This window comes from Syngnathus leptorhynchus, chromosome 11, assembly GCF_054491065.1.
Source record: "Syngnathus leptorhynchus isolate UIUO chromosome 11, UIUO_Slep, whole genome shotgun sequence".
Classification (NCBI taxonomy): Eukaryota; Metazoa; Chordata; class Actinopteri; order Syngnathiformes; family Syngnathidae; genus Syngnathus; species Syngnathus leptorhynchus.
The window spans coordinates 1,598,577-1,615,117 of NC_141205.1; the positions used below are offsets into that span (position 1 = coordinate 1,598,577).

Sequence of the window (16,541 nt, forward strand, 5' to 3'; positions counted from 1 at the left end):
CCAGATTATGTACAGAATCCATTTGTGAGTCTGGGCCATGAGGAGAAACGTCCCTCATCATTATTCTTTTGTTTTGTTTTGTTTCCTGGCACGGGATACTTTTCCATGCAGACCTAATGGAGGACTACGATTGCAGACCAGGAGATAAATGGAATGAAATGTGAGAAGGAGCCTTGCTTCTCCTGGATGGAAGAGGCCTTGCAGGGAATCCATCAGGACACGAGGGAAGCATATTAAAAATTGCTTAACTTCCCGCCCGTCCATCGGATTCAACGCTCAGCATCTTCCTATCTTGACAGAAGAAAATAAAGGTTAGTCTTTCAAATTCATGTGTCTAGATAGAGTTAGGGTTCCAAATAGTGAACCATTTGTTGTGATTTACAAGAACCAAACCCAACCCACACACATACAAAAAGGTCGGGGACCAGGCGTTAAAAATATTCTCCTTCATGAAACAAATTTGCTTTAGAAGCAAGCAGAGATCCATTTTCAGACAAGGGTTAGGTTTTCAAATTTGTTAGTAGCCAGGGTTTGAGTTCCAACTGTCACCTGAGAGTGGGCAGCCACCATTAACTGTTGATTATGTGCCCCGTCCGTCTGTAATGTTGTCAGCATACATGTGAGCTGCGAGCCGCAAGCGAGGATGTTGTTGGGGGAGCTCGCCGGTCGATACGAGAGGCCACTACCTCTCAGACGCTCGCATTGATTTACTGTATCTGTTGAGCTCCACCTGCCTGCCTGTCAAAATGAAAGCATTCTTGTGCCGTCAAAGATGCCCCGCCCCTCGCCCTCCCCCACCCCTACCCTGGAGAGAAGTTCTTTCCCACTTGAATGCGTATTGGAAAGTAGGGCACCTGGGCAAAATAGGGAGCTGCTTGCAAAGAATCACGATTGTTCGTGACCGCTTTAGTGCCTGAGCGACAACTAACAGCTGCGGATTGGATTGATGTCAAGGATGCTATCAGAAACTTCTGATTGGGAGATGAAGGGTGTTGACTGGAATTGCTAATAAACACAGTTCAAACTGAAGCCTTTCTAAAAATAGGACTTTTAGCCTGTAATTTTCAAATTAGGGCTTGCAGACTGGATTAGGGTGAAAAAGAGGTGCATGCTTTCCCATCCGGGTGACGACGCCTGCTTTACAAGTCTCAATGACATTTAACCCAAGAACACAAAGTGCATGCGTGCACAGCTATCTCCTGAAAACACACCTCCATCCAGCTGCTTCATTATGCAACAACGCGCCCAACATTGTTGCCATTTTGGCTCCCGGGCTGCAATATTGTAATTCCTCACTTCCCGTCAGGCGGATCCGCAAGTGCTGTTGGTTTATACTGAATTCCAAAAAGAGGTCACATCTCTCCCGTATCGGCGTCTCTGCAGTATCAAGAGCTGAACTTTTCAAACTTCACTGAGCACCGGCAACTGAGTTCTCGTTACGCCGCTGGAGAAGCGGCCTCAAAAATCCGTCCTTCATCCTGCGGGAAAACAATACGTTTACTGACAAAGGCATGTTTGCTTATCTTTGTGTGCTTGGGATTAAGGGTCTAAATTAAGGTTTTAAGACCGGGTTAGGTTTCCAAGGCTGAATTAGGGTCTTCGGCAAGGGTTTGGGTTTCCGGATTTGGCCTTGGTGGAGTGTGAAGTTCTCCTAAATTCTATTGTCCCAATTGACCAAAGAATGATGAAATTTCCACCATCATCATTGTGCCTCCTGTGATACATTTCTAATAAGTGCTTCTTTCACTTCTTTGGGATGGAGCTCACTGACAACTCCCTACTGACCAATTCCGAAGACTATTAGAGAAACAGTCTATAGCTAAAGCAGTGCTTTTTGTTCTTATCGCGCAGCAGGTAAAAAGCTAAACAGCGTCATTAATCTTCGGAAATCAGTTCATTCACGAACAATCAACCGCGCCGAGTAAACCGAGTCTTTAAGTTGATGCTGGAAGTTTTTTTTCAGATCATTTCCTCTCTCCTGACTATCTGATAAGATAATTTCAGGGACTCCACTTGTTTTACTTCTGCAGTCACACGGTTTCTAAAAGAAGCCAGCAGAGGAACAAAGGAAGAGTGGCGCAGAAGGGGGGGAGAAAAATCAATGTAATTGAACACTGCCATAGAGAGAGTGTCGATACCAGTGTCTGACGCTAAAAAGGGAAAACGTGCGTCGTCATCGTGCGGTGAACTTAAAGCCGGCGGCCACTAAAAAACAAGTCACCAAGTCTCGCAATCGTTTTAAAGTTTCAAAGTCCCAACACGCCAGCATCACGGCGATGGGGAAAACATCGTTCGATCTCGCTCATTAGGCTGCTAATGACTTACTGATGGTTTTTAGGTGTCGCCGTGTTTGTGAGGTAGTCCGAGCTCCTTTACTTGTCCCTAATGCCGTCATTTAAGGCCCTCTAATGGAGCCAGCATGTTGCATCTTTGCTCGCCCTAATCAATGGAAATGCTGTTTTTTTTCATCTCCAAATCTTTTGATCACGTAAGGATGCAGGCAGATGACTTTGTTCTTTCCTCTTATCCAAGTATAAAGGAAAGATTACCACGGCAAAACAGTCTGTCCATTTTTCAGTCAGTTAGTTTGTTCATCAGTTTTTGCCATGCAGTCAGTCTGAGCGAGTGAGTGAGCGAGTGAGTGAGCGAGTGAGTGAGCGAGTGAGTGAGCGAGTGAGTGAGCGAGTGAGTGAGCGAGTGAGTGAGCGAGTGAGTGAGCGAGCGAGTGAGTGAGCGAGTGAGTGAGCGAGTGAGCGAGCGAGCGAGCGAGCGAGCGAGCGAGCGAGCGAGCGAGTGAGCGAGCGAGCGAGCTAGCCTCAGTGCTATCAGAGTATCCGGCAGCAATGAGACCTTTACCTTTATTTCTGATCGGACTCGTAGTAAATTATTCATATGTGCATGGCAGTGACATATTTGGCTTGTCTACTTGTTTGGACCTCAAGGCTTCCTGTCCATGTGACGTTAAAACGCAAGAAATCCGGCTCTTCGCTGTTCTTTTTTTTTTTTCTAAATAAAAGTTGTTCATCATCACGTTGCCAGCAACAGGTTGACACCACTTAGTCTCCCCCGGGGAGAGCTGTCAGGTCCAGTTCTCCATCCTGACATTTTACTTTGACGGGGGGAGGGAGGGGAGCAGCATTGGGACAGGCCCACTGCCACAGTGGCATGACAGAGTTTTAGGGCATGGAGCTCATATAAAAAGCAGCACAGTTTCTGAAAACCAGTTGAGTTTCAATATAATGGAGCTACACCTTATGGACAACAGCTCATGTTGTATATCTGTTGTAAGGGCCCTTGACTACGCCACAACAATAAAAATCTGTCGGAAGACCTTGTCGATGCATCTGAATAGAACTGTGAATACAATGTGCAAGACCCTGAGCGTGCTACATATAGCCATCCTTCCGTGGTTGAGTTCAGGTATGCATGCATAGTCCATGTTGTGTTCCGCTTCAGTAGAGGAACTTTAGTGATATTTTAGAGCTGGGCTTTGAGTTGCTTCTAACATTCATTTGGTTGGTCGGTTGGTTGTTTGCATGCTTCATTGGTTGCTTGGTTGATTAGTTCATTGGTTTGTTGGTTCATACAGAAAGTCGTCCGGGTTAGGGCTAGTTAATTAGCCTCTGTTGTTTAAGAAACCACTAATTGCATAATTTGGCCACATTGTACAAAGTCTTCCCAGACGTTGCAGAGATGGCCAGAGTGTTTGTTAGTTTTGCCCTACTACGCCTTCTTGGCTGGTTTCAGTCATGACGCAGTGCGTGCGTGTGTTTCGGGAGGTGGGGGGGACGGCTGTGAGGCTTACAGTAATTCATGCTGACATCCAGAGAAGTCGTGATTGCATTCAGAGCTTTGTGGGCGAGCTCCATGTGGGCGGTGGCGGCGGAGGGAACGTGTCGGTGTCTCCCACCGAATCTTTAACAGCCTTGTAAGAGCTGCAAGATGGTCACCGGCCAGTCGCCCAGGGGGAGAGAAAGAGCCAACGCAGCCAAAAGACGAAGTGTTGGCTTGCGTTTCCAGGAATACCTTTCATGAACAGTCCGGTGATCCCCGGCTTCACTGCGTTGCGGATGCAGCTGGCCCTCCGTGACCCTTCGGTGCGTGCAGTCAGTACGTAATCGCGACTGTTTGTGTTGAATAATTCACCAGCGCCGGAACAACATGGAGCACTCATTGCTCACTCATTCCGTGGTGCTTTCCGCTGCAGGTCAACACGGCCGCCCAGATGGAAACACAGAAAGCTCTTAGGAGCTCAGCTCAGTCCATATCAATTAACCCATCTACCTTCAGCCAATCAGAATGGTACTACAACAACAATGGTGACTTGAAGTTTCCGCAAGTACTGGCATTGGTTGAGCCCTCTGGTTCGTTGTTATTGTGCGGTTACCTCCATCAATTCTGTCCTATGGAGAAATACTTGGGTGGTTCCGAGTTCAGGTCCATTTGACTTCAACCTACACAATGTAGTGCCGAATGGTTCACAGTACGTTATTACCTCCGCCAAGCTGGACGGAGGCGGATATTGTGTCTATGTATTTACTGTATGTTAGCAACATAAGTCAAAAAGTGCCTCCAAGAGGGCTGAGGCACAGAAAATAATAAATAATACATAAAATAATAAAAATAAAGGTTTATGTATTGTACACTGAATAACCCATTCAAGATTTTGCAGTTCTTGAAATGCAGAAATCCTTGAATAATCAGCTCAAAAGTACTCAATTTTTTTCCCCCCAGAATCACTGCAGTCTGGCATTGTTGCAAGAAAAAAATCTTTCAACAATCTCCACGGACGTCAGATTGCTGTCTTTTTGGGGCCACGGTGCCCAGCAGGCTCACATCCCCAAAAGGACGTTGCAGCCCAGGGCAGCATCATTCATGCTTGTTTCGCCAATAACTCCCTTTGACTTCCAGTTGTGTGTCAGACTCCACACCAGTGAGAGAGAATTAGTTTTTTTTCTGATGTGACAAATGCGTGAAGACTCAGTGGGCTAGAATGTGTAGAGGAGGGTTTTGCGGGTTGATGATGGCAGTGCGGGGAGGGGGGGGCGAGCAGCCTTCCCACTGCCGATCACATCGGCGGCGGTGAACGCATCACAACACAACGCTGTAGGCGACTGCAAGTCAACAGTGTCTAATGCGAGCCTTTGGCATGCAGGGTGTTAAATAGATTGTGAAAATGCTCTTTTCATGACTAAGATGGAGCTTTTCATTAATCCCGCAGCTCAACCTGCCTCCGCATCGCAGGCCCCCTGCAGGGAAGGGAGGGGGACACACAAAAATGCTCACGGAGGCCGGCAGGATCTTGCAAGCACCCGTGGTCCTCGCACACCACCCCGACTCGTGGCACCATTTGCATGCAAGCAGATACGCATGTGTAGAGTCGACATCCATCCAGTACATGCGGTGCGCTATAGGCGTCTGGCTCCCTGAGCATGTGCCATTTTCTGAACAAGCACGCACATATGCTTTTGTACGCTGCTTGTAGGTGGATGCGCTTGATACTGCGGGTATTTGCTCAACTTAAATTGGGTTTTTGCCTTTTATGCAGGGAAGATATAGCACTTATTGATAGATTTTATTTTGGCTCTTAATGATACCCACGCGAGGATTAGAGCAATGGAAAACATGCATGTGTGCGGATGCTGATAGTTGCTGTGCCATGATAAGCGTGGATATCACATTTACATTTTCTTTTTTTGTATTTGTTACGGCTGCATATTTCATCGTTAAAGAGCTCATTTAGACAGCAATGTCTGACCTGCATGCATCAATCGGACTTCAAAAAGAAAAAAGTCTTTATCTTCAGTCATCATTTCTAAAGCTGTCTGTTGGTTGCATGCAGCAAATGCACAACTTTGTTATTCGCTGCGCCGTGAGAAGCCGCAGGGAACGGGCACATTCATTCCCTCAGCTTGATTTCACCCTCTTCCTCCTTCGCTGACATCTTGCATTAATTATAAATCCAGCGTGACTAAATGAACAGGTGTGCAAACAAATTGGATCCGTAATTGCAATATCGGCATTGCAGATAATTTCGGCTCGGGTGTTCAGTTGAATTGTAGCGGCGTGGCTGACTAGGTCGCTGGTGCCGTTAGCCGCCCGAGCCGGATGTCTCTTTGGTACACCCAAGCTAACGTTGGTGCGTGTGTTGTTGATGGATGATCAAATGTTGTCTGACAACAGGGAGTTGCAACTGCAATTGATTGGCCAAGCAAGACACCACAGTACAAGGTGTGTGCGTGTGCGTGCGTACATGTGCGTGTGCGTGCGTGCGTGCGTGTGTGCGTGCCTCCTTGCCACCTTTAGAAATCACTTAAGCCACATCTGTACCTCATTTGAAATCATGTGAACTGTACCACTTGATGAGTTATATCATAGGATTTTACTTTTGTTCAAAAGAGAGCACATGAAGCTATAGAGGTGGCTCTGAAATGGAAGGTGTGTGTATGTAACGTGCTCACTCATCTCTTCCACTCATGCAGTTGCACCCACATTCAGAGGTGGAAAGAAGTGAACAAGTGCCATGTTATTATTACTCCGTGTACCTCACTGGTGCTCTTTTGAAAAAGGACCATATGTCCGCATCCCATCGGGAGCTTACTTTTTAGCAGTCATGGCTCCATCACACAGCAGCAAAATTAAATTGCGTCTATATCACGGCAGCGTCACTGTGACACGTTACTGACATTCCAGATACTGTTTTGCATTCATCTCACAAAGTAGTCTACCTGAAGACTGGAATGCATTAAATATTGTTGCAGAGCCGTCTGTGCTAAGAGGCAACATAACGATACTGAAAACCCAGACCCCGGCTTCACACCCTAATCCTTCCTTGAAACGCCAACCCAGTCTTCAAACCCTAATATACGACCCTGTCTTGAAATACTAATTCAAAAGCCTAACCCACATAAAATGCTGTTGTAACCACTCTGGCTCATAATAAAAAAAAAAAAAAGAAAGAAAGCTTCATTTGAGTCCTTAAAACAGGCTTGAAAGCAAAAATGAATTATATCACAAGGGTCCTGCAAAAAAAATAAAAAATAAATACAAACTGGAAAAATTGGAAACTATCCAAAAATCAATTATCTGGCCTGGCACCCCAGGAGTCCAAGAACATTTTAAGAGGCCAGTGCCCACCAGCAAATTACATACACCCAAAAAAATATACTAATAAAGTTTCATTATTTATTATAAATTCATTACTAGAGAGAATGCGGAAGAATTGGAAAATATCCAAAAGTCAATTATCTGGCATGGTACCTTGGGGGTCCGAGAACATTTCAAGGGGCCAATGCCCTTGGAGACCCCCCGCCCCCAGCTCCGCCAGTGGTTGCCAACAAACCATTGAAGTGATTTAATTGGGATCTTGGTAAATCAGAGCCTGAATATGCAAAAGTGGCTACACTCAGGTGTGTAAGAAACTTGTTTAACAAATGGACTGAGGCATGTAGGGAACTTAAATGGACACGCGTGGAAACAAATGGAACTGAGAGGCAGATTCGCAGGCAAAGATGCTCTTGAACCCCAGTGTAAGATAATGTGTATAATCCACAGCAGGGATGTTAAGTGCACTCATTTCACACTCCATTTCACACAACGCTGCCCAAGGAACAAGAATGTGTGTGTGTGCGTGCGTGCGTGCGTGCGTGTGTGTGTGTGTGTGTGTGTGTGTGTGTGTGTGTGTGTGTGTGTGTGTGTGTGTGTGTGTGTGTGTGTCTACGATGACTCAGGCGACGCGCATTAGTCTTCTTGTGCTGCGCCGCTCCCCGCTGTTTTTTCCCTTCTTCTGTTAATAACCTGAAAACCTATAATAGTTACCTAATATTTCAACATGAATGAAATGTCAGCTACATAATACGAGTCAGGTTACACCTGAAATCAATACTTGTCGGAAGACGTCACTGTCGTATGTGGCTCACCAGATGTATGCCAGGCAATGTCAATGCCACTTTCTCATCATCCATCCATCCATACATCTTCCCCAGCCACTTCGTCCAGCTCATCCCGGGAATCCCAAGGCATTCCCATGCCAGCCGAGAGACCTAGTCATCCCGAAGGTCTCGGTGGGACCTGCCCGGAACACCTCACCAGGGAGGCGCCCAGCAGGCATCCTAATCAGATCCCCAAGCCACATCATCTAGCTCCTCTCAATGCAAAGGAGCAGCGGCTCAACCGAGGCGCTTTTGAATTGCTTTTGTAACTTCAAATGAAGAGATAGGAAAACCCACCTCATGAATGACCGGTAAAGCTTGGTGCACAAAATATTTTCCATTCTATTTAAGGGTATATTTTTGCACAAAGCACAAAACAATGGAGTGTGCTGGTGGAAGTCATGGCACGACTCTAATTATATTTCCATTGTTTCCTATTGCATGGGGGAAAATTTGCTTGGAAGAGTCACTGTGTATAATCCTACGCGCGAACACCATTATGTTTTATTATTAATAGTGTTATGACAGATGTACTGTACTGCGTGTGTGTATGTGCGTGTGAAATAACTTAATAAGAGTGTTGGATTTATTTTGGTATGTGATGAATGGAGCTGCTCTGGGAAACCAACCACCAGAGCTGGTTGTTTGTAGTGCATCCATGTGTCTGATTCACCTCCTTTTTTTTTTCTATTTTTTTTTTTTACAGTGAAATTGTTTGGAAAAGCTCCCTGCTGAGCAGATGGTGTCTGGCAGCAGGAGAAGGACGCACACACACACACGCACACGCTCGCTTCCTATTTCCAGTTGGAGTTTTTGTAAAGGGAATAACCAAGGTCTCGTGGGATTTTGACCACAGATGTGTTTTGGTAATGTGTATTTTATGTGTTGCAAGTGGGGTGGGTGCATGAGTCCGAGAGTGGAAGAGGCTGGAGAGTGTTTCTATTTGGAAGCCTTTGATCAAGGTGTGACATGATGTGTGAAGATATCGATGCAACAACACATTCATTTGGGCCAAAGTGTTGTCATCCTGCTAAATTCACTGGTAGGCAGGGTGTTTTTATTTTATTTTTATTTTTTTTTCTGGCTCAACATGATGCATCACCTGAGGTATCTCAGCGATGTTGAGGTGGTGGCAGAGTATCACGCTTTAGGCTGTTTTCTTCGTCTTACTTCTTCTTCAGCTGGAGGCACTTTCGCAACACTTGAGATCCAAAATGAATAAGCGAGCCAAAGCACGGACCTAAGACGAGTTGAAAATTGACTTAAAAATCTTACAACTAATGTGAAAGCCCAATTTACAAGCCACACGGGCTTGAAATGTTGACTTGATGTTCTACTTACAGACATCAAGCCAAATTTCAAAAGTCACATGACCACAGCATGCGCTGTATGTGTTTTGGGGGCTACATCTAAAATCTCACGGAAGACCACCAAGTTCTAGGGTCAGCCCACATCGCTCTGTACAAAATGAGAAGATGTGAATGAACTGACTTTATGTTAAGGGAACAACATCTTGGAAGTCAAAGAAAGATCAATTGGGAGGTTGTGATGAATATCAGCAGGGTTTCTATATAGTACAGTGAACATAAGTGCTTGCTCAGCGATCGAATCAAATATGCAAAAAAATCCTGGATTCTTTCACTTGACACTGAAATTAGAAGAACTCGGATGTCCACCGGGCTAAATTGGAGGTTCTCCTGATCGTTAACAGCAAATGTGCAGCCAGTGCACTCTTGCTAGGCCAACTCTTCTCATTTACAAAATAGTCATTTTTTATTATCAATCCTGACCCTTGTAGCTGTACTGGAAGGATTTAGTTTTTTTGCTGACGTTGCACTGGAGTAGCAGATAAGGCAAAAGCACAAAAAAAAAAAAAGTCAGTGGAAGCCGCAGCAGACATTCCAAGCATAATATTACTCAGTGGATAGAACACGAACAACCCGAGACGTCACGTAGACCACAAGAAAGTGACTTAAAAACCGCCCTTTTTTTTTTGCCGAGTCAGAGCCTTGGGTTAATTACACTGCTAGTTGAGTCGAAATGCAGACAATGAACTATTTGCACCACACACGACCTTCCTTCACCATGTGTCCAATTAAAGCTGTGAGAATAACGCGGCACAAAGCTAATCTTTGGCCGTGGCAATAAAAGGCCGCGGGGAGCTCCTCAACCCGTGCGGGCGCAGATGCCGATATTAACACGGCGGTGTTGTCGCCGTGTCGTGTTGCTTACGGTGCAATGACCACATAACCTAATGTGCACCACTCGAGCATCTACTACGACTAAATAATGCTGCTGCATCAAGAGGCGTGCAAGCTTTAAGTGCCCTATTAAAGTTTGCTGGAGGAAGAAGAAGAAGAAGACGAAGAAGAGGAGGGGGGAGGCACATGGGGGGGCACCAGCATCAGCACCACTGTCAGGAGACGCATACTCAGTCTCACACAAACACAAGAGGGTGAAGGAATTGAGCTCATCCTAGCGTTTCCGCAATAGTAGGATATTATAAGACTCATTTTACTATTGGCCAATCATCCATTGAAGGTGCTTCTCTCCATGACTCAACTTGTGTCAGGGCTATTGAGATGATGAATATGGGTTAGTGCATATTGCTCCTCTGATGTGCACCAGCTGTTGCTATACCTTAAAAGCTCCAACTCTAGGCTGAAATTTACTGAGCGTGTTTTAATCGAATTTTTTCTTTTTTTTTTTTTTGGCGGGGTGTGTGCTCGAGGCGCCTCTGCAGCGCGGGATACTCGCATGCAGACAAGACGATGCACCTTTTTAAACCACGCACGCAACAATAAGCACAGTTGGGCGTCGCGCAGCACGCACGCAAGCACGCACGCATTGATGTCCAAGTGAGCCAAGTCCTCAAAGCACGTCTTCTGCGTCCATTTGGTGATTATTCTCCAGACTTGAAAGCGTTTTGTTTGTTTGCATGTTGCGATAGTAACGTAGTGCAGCACTTACCGCTGGTTTTCGTCTTCCTTGCAGAGCTTCCAATGCGGTCCTCCCTCCACGCGATAGATTCAGCGTGGCTCTTCTACGTAGTATCCACGAGGAAATCCACAGAGCTCTGTACACCGGGGGAAGTGCTGATGAAAAGTGTGCAACTTGAATCGTGGGTGGGTGGGTGGGTGGCTGAGTGAAGGGCGTGGGGGGGGGGCGGGGGGCACGATGCAAACCAAGCGAGGTTGCCTCTTCTTTTTTTTTCTTCTTCTTCTCCCGTTGGTGGATTTTCCCCGCGCGTGATTGATGCTCCACGGACCAACACACGGTGTTCTTATCTGCGCCGAACCGCACTCCGAGAAGGCGAAGGTGTTGAGGGCAGATTAGTGAATGTGCAGCGCCAAACCTTTACCCCTTCCTTATTTTGGTTAAAACGTCAACGGGATAACGCAGCAGATGTTACCGCCCCTTTATTCTGTCAATTAAGATCAATTGAATGGAATTGTTGCGTCCATGAGAAAGACAAGCCTGCTATTCGGTAACCCCACGCCGTGGAATGACTGAGTGAGTGCGCGGCGGATGATGCGCGTGGTGCGTTGCGCTGCGCCTTGTGCGTAAAGCATGACGAAGATACCAAGTCCAATCAGTGTGAGGAAAAACTCTCACTTTGTGCAGCGTGTCCAATATCACATAAACAACACACGCATAAAAGTGTGTTTTCATGTGCGTTTTGTTACAGGTGCGCACACCTGCATACGCGGTCAATCCACATACATACCTTTATTCTTTTCCAGTTATACCATGATAAATGGCAAAAACTAACAGAATATTAGTTAGAAAGTGTTTTTAAGCAGTGCTGTACTCAAAGAGACGGAAGGAAAGTCTGAGGGAAAGAAGGTAGGAATAAAGGAAAAAAAAGAATGATGAAAAAACAGATCGGAGGTGAAAGAAAGAAGCAACTTAAGGGAGGAGCATGAATTTAAAGCAGATGAGCGATCAGAGACAGAAGAAAGAAAGGCAGAAATTAGGCAATTGTAGGTAAAGGTGAAGGGGCAAAGTTTCAAAAGAAATGTATAAAGGAAGGAAGTCAGGAATGAAAAGATCATCTGAGAGGAAGGAAGGTGAAAAGAGGCTAGAAGTTAAGAAGGGAAAGGAAGTGAGAGAAGGGTGTCAATGTGACGCATGTGTGATTAAAAAGTGCAGTTGTAGGAAGGAAAGGGAAGTAAAATGGCGGGTAACAAGCAGACATTTTAGTCCAACGTGGTTCAATCATCCACATTTAAGTTCAGAGCTGCACTCTTTACAGGTGAATTCCTTCCATTTTCTCCATCCTCTGCTGTTTTGGTAGGCAAAAAAATGGACTCATTCATTAACTCTGTAGGGCGGCCATGCGAACAATCAGACGCTTACGCCCCGGTTTTTGTTTTTCAATGACTGGAATAGGGAGAGATTAATTTAAGGGAGGCATTTATTTGTCTCAAGTAGGTGAGGCCCTCGCTCCACTCATGGAGTCACACCTGTGGAGTGGGCAACGTGGCGGTGGAGGCGGGCGCTGCGCTCTTCTCTACATTGCTCTCCTTTGAGGCAGCCTAGCTGCTGAATATTCACCAGTGATGGGGGATGGCACATCACAAAAACACACTGCCAACTTGTTCCTGTTGTCAAACAAAATGTTAGATGTGTTTTTGTTATCCCACAATGCACTGGGACTCGCAAATAGAACGTGCACCATTTTAGTTTAATCTCTGCAGTTTAGGGGATTTACGCGAGCTTTGTTTTCATTGACATGACTTTCCGTGGATGTAATGTCGTCTTATCCTCTGTGCAGCTTTTCACCAACTCTATCCTGACCTGCGTAATTTATAGGATTCTGGTAATCTTCGTTCAATGTGCAATTTTTAAGTAATTCACTGTGATTTGAGTAGAACCAGCACAGCTTGTACTTTTTTTTTTGGAAGCCTTTTTAACAAGCACAATTTATCCATTCATTCATTTTTCGTGGCGCTTGTCCCCACAGGGCGTGCTGGAGCCTATCCCAGCAGTCATCGGCCAGTAGGCGGGGGACACCCTGAACCGGTTGCCAGCCAATTGCAGAGACACAGAGATGAACAACCATCTGCACTCGCGCATTTTGGAATGCCCAATCAGTCTTTTTGGAATGTGGGAGGAAACCCAAGCGCCGCAGGCTCGGGGAGAAGATGCAAACTCCACACAGGTAGGTAAAGCTCTGAACTGTGAGGCAGACGCGCTAACCAGTACACCTTGGTCACCACTCGCAAACGCTCACCCCGAAGTGGGCTTTCTTCCAACCCAAGCTCTTAAGATGTTTACTTTATTCATTTGATTTTTAAGTTAGCCTTTTTTTAACCTGTGCCAGTTTGACAGGATTTACTCCAGTCATATTTTCATTTTCACAGCTTTTACAGTATCCATACTACTCTTGTAAGTTGCTCAGCATGGTTGGAAATGATGGGAACCTTATTTTAACCTGCTTTTACAGGATTTATGGGAGTCTTGTTTTAACCTTCGCAGCGTTTATGAGATTTAGGGCAGCCTGAGTCTGACCTGTGCAATTTTTCCAATATTTATTGCAGCCTTATTTTAAAAGGGTGCTATCAACGTGTAGAGGGCACAAAAGTGGAACCTTTGAGGGTAGCACCCCAATGGCAAGAGTCAAAAATGAATATTCATGCACTGTTTTCCCTGGGAGTGCCTGCACTGAAGCCGACATTTTCACGCCTTCCAATCCCAGCAGCTCAGCTTCCTTGTTTCAATTAGCCACGGGGTGGAGAGAATGGAAAGCCGCGTTAATTCCAGTCACTCTCAGAATCCCCGGACGGCGTAATCACCTGCCCCCAGACGCTGCTCATTTCATGGACACATAATGGGAATTACTCCGAGTGTAAATTCTTCAGTTCAAAAGGTTCTCTCATCTAGTGGTGTGATTCATTAGTAAGGCCAAACGTAACAGCTTGGTATTCTTCTTACTTGGTCACTTCAATTTAACTCTAGAGGAGGCAAAATGAATGATTTTCTACTACTTTCAATCAAGCTGGCAAAAAAAATGATCCCACTGGAACTTAAAATGACCTGTGTGTCCTTCAGCTTGAACAAATTTAGTTGTGGCCAACATGTTGCACTGCTTTTCATCAGGTTCTGTTTCATCTAATATTGAACTCGTGGTGGCACAACATTTGCTTCTATTAAGTTTAAACTCTATCAGACTCTATCGCAGACTACAATTCCCCAAATCATCTCAAACTCTTCTTACAACAGCTCCTCCCTTAAGTACAAAGCTTTTCTCTCTTTTGAGATGCATCACTTCAACATACTTTTATTATTGGAATATTTAGACAGTTTCTCATACAGCAGGCTAAAATAACAAAACGTTTTTGGTTCATTGATTTTTCTAAATTGTCGGTATATCTTAAATACACACTTGCTCATCGATCTCTTGAATTCTCTTGGAATCCAAATTCAAAGCGATGACTCTCGATGTATGGTCAAATAATAAAACAAATGTTCAATGCATTGACAAGCGTCTTTCTTGGCTTACTGTAACATGAAATCCAAACACATCCGTTTTGCAATCGGCGGCCAAGCGTCCTTCTGTGGCTGCGCCGCATCATAAAAACAGGCAATTAAGTATCAGCGTGTGGATGTTAAATGTGCTTGAACGTCAAAACTATCCATCTTCACTGGGTGAGTGGCTGGCTGGCTGCACACTGTACAATCCAGTTTGGGCATGATGTTTTTATGAGTGTGGATGGAGAAAAATGTTGTGATTATTTGTTGTTGTGAGCAGATGGGCAACTGTCACCAGCCAGGTGTGCTACTTGTATCATGCGCTATTACACGCATCCTGCTGTCATTTGTATTGATTTAGCAGCTACAAATGTGGATTCTGTTGGCTGGCGTGAGAAATAAACAACATGGTGAGAGCAGCCCCTGGTGGGATGAAAAAGCAATATGTGAGTGCGTGTGTATAATATTAATATATATATATAGATATATATATTATAAATTTAAAAAAAAGTTTTTTTCCTTCTTTTTTTTATTACCCAACTGACAGGTTGCAGCTCATATTACTAGTGGTAAACATATTTTTAATTCCAGAAACACCTACCATCTGAGCAAGAGTGTACAGTATTTTTATATCCATTGACAGATCCAATGTAGATTTTATGAGCTGGAATCAATACATACATTTTCTATTGCGTTATTCCTCATATCGATCGCAGCTGATTTTTGATGAGAGAAACCAGATACACTCTGGACTGGTTGCGAGCCAATCGCAGGGCAAATGAGCAATCATTCACACTCATGCACAATTTAGTCAGTCACATTAAAATGTTGATGTGACATTACTTAGGGCCAGATTTGCTCATTTCGAATCAAATCCAAATTGAATCTAAAAAAGACTTTTTCATGCAGGTAGCTTTTAGCAAACGCTCATGTCCATTCAAAGGCCCAGACAATCACAAGACGCCAGCAAAGTGTTTTTCTTGCAGGGTTGAAACAAAGCTGGCAATCACCTCTCTGGCCTCAGGCACAGCAACAACAATCTCCTGCTCGTTTTCCAGGTTGTTTAAAGAAAAAGGTTAATGTCGCTAATACCTTTCCGGGCTTCGACTTAACAATGAAATCCATTCGCTAGTCTTTCAGGATGAATCAAATGCATTATTTCGTGTGGTTCTACCCTGGGCTTGAATGGACATTTGATAGATAGACATTTAATAGAGCTCCTCTCATGATTCCATTTAAATGTGCGTGTCACTTTATTTTCACATTACACAAATGCCACTTCTCGCACATTTCTTAATTCCTCTGTAAATAATAGTCATAAAGGAAATCTTAAAGGCGGACTCGAGTCAAAAACAATATTTTGTAAAGATATGTTCTTTACATCCCCACGAGTAAATATGGCACTGTTTAATTTTGTGCGTGTGGACTACGACTTAAGCAGGAAGAAAAAAAAATTGGGACCATTTTGCCAGTTGCTATCACCTGAAAATGACATCACAGTGACTCAGAGCTCAGGTGATGTGCTTAGGCACTGTGATGTCGAATTCAGTTTGTTAGTAGTAGTAGTAGTAGTAGTAGTTTAGTGTTAGTGGTGGAGTACAATTTGTGTTCATGTTGTTGAGTTGCTGTTTTGAATGAGATTAGCGCCCTCCTCTGGACAGATGGACTTCCAACTCCATTCTGTCCATCCAGTTTCTCCTAGCGTGTGGACGGCTCAGACAGCAGAGAGAGGAGGTTGCCGTAGCAACCGTGCATCGTCAAAGTACAAGCAGCTCCGCAGCCTCTTGAGTATGACCCCATTATGTACATATATTTTTATTTCAAATCTGTCAAGCTTCCACTCGCACTCTTCCAGGGAAAACAAAAGAGCCAAATAACATCTGCGCACACAAGCACAGTCAATGATTATGAATTTTCCTTGATATTACGTGTGATGAAGATTGGATTGATCACTTTACTGTGGGTAAATACAATTGCTGTTTTATTTGATTTTGTTTGACTTTCATCTGGCTGTCTGCAAGCGAACCATACGCCATCGTGAACTGCAAAAACACAATTGGGAACGTACAGTGTAACAATTTTATGTCATCGTTTTATGAAATTAAAGTTGTCGTTTTATAGTATAAAAGTAAACTA

General features: G+C 44.5%; 1 protein-coding gene and 1 long non-coding RNA gene across 5 annotated transcripts in view; one reads left to right on the forward strand and one right to left on the reverse strand.

Annotated features, from left to right (window-relative positions):
* Nucleotides 1-11,439, reverse strand: part of LOC147048744 (metabotropic glutamate receptor 4-like) — an 89,561-nt gene extending 78,122 nt beyond the window's left edge. For both annotated transcript variants that reach the window (XM_085924104.1, XM_085924103.1), the window contains exon 1: nucleotides 10,902-11,439. The gene's annotated coding sequence lies outside the window, so the exon portion shown is untranslated. The remainder of the gene's footprint in view (nucleotides 1-10,901) is intronic.
* The window catches only part of LOC147048740 (uncharacterized), a 149,200-nt gene extending 133,832 nt beyond the window's left edge, over nucleotides 1-15,368 (forward strand). For all 3 annotated transcript variants that reach the window (XR_015067577.1, XR_015067575.1, XR_015067576.1), the window contains 2 exons: nucleotides 112-311; nucleotides 12,898-15,368. This is a non-coding gene — a long non-coding RNA (uncharacterized LOC147048740). The remainder of the gene's footprint in view (nucleotides 1-111; nucleotides 312-12,897) is intronic.
* Nucleotides 15,369-16,541: the final 1,173 nt, after the last annotated feature.